This window comes from Sinocyclocheilus anshuiensis, unplaced genomic scaffold, assembly GCF_001515605.1.
Source record: "Sinocyclocheilus anshuiensis isolate Anshui unplaced genomic scaffold, SAMN03320099.WGS_v1.1 scaffold1182, whole genome shotgun sequence".
NCBI lineage: Eukaryota > Metazoa > Chordata > Actinopteri > Cypriniformes > Cyprinidae > Sinocyclocheilus > Sinocyclocheilus anshuiensis.
This window is the reverse complement of record NW_015558653.1, coordinates 259806-260025: the sequence shown is the minus strand read 5'-3', so window position 1 is coordinate 260025 and position 220 is coordinate 259806. Positions and strand designations below refer to the sequence as shown.

General features: G+C 30.0%; 1 protein-coding gene across 1 annotated transcript in view; it reads right to left on the bottom strand.

Moving 5' to 3' along the window:
* The window catches only part of thsd4 (thrombospondin type 1 domain containing 4), a 42374-nt gene that overhangs the window by 4750 nt on the left and 37404 nt on the right, over window positions 1-220 (bottom strand). The window lies entirely within an intron of this gene.

Here is a 220-nt window from a genome sequence, read left to right as displayed (position 1 = left end):
CGCACACACACACAGGGCCTGACATTAACACGCGTGCCAAGCGCCAAATGAGAGTAAAAACCAGCAATAAATTAAACTTACTTTTACTGTTACATAAATGTGATACATTTTTTATTAATTCTAACAATGTCTGAGAACACAATATGGTTTAGCATGATTATCAAATCGCAAAAAATGTAATATTAGTATTGTAATTTTACTGGTATATTTATATAAAATA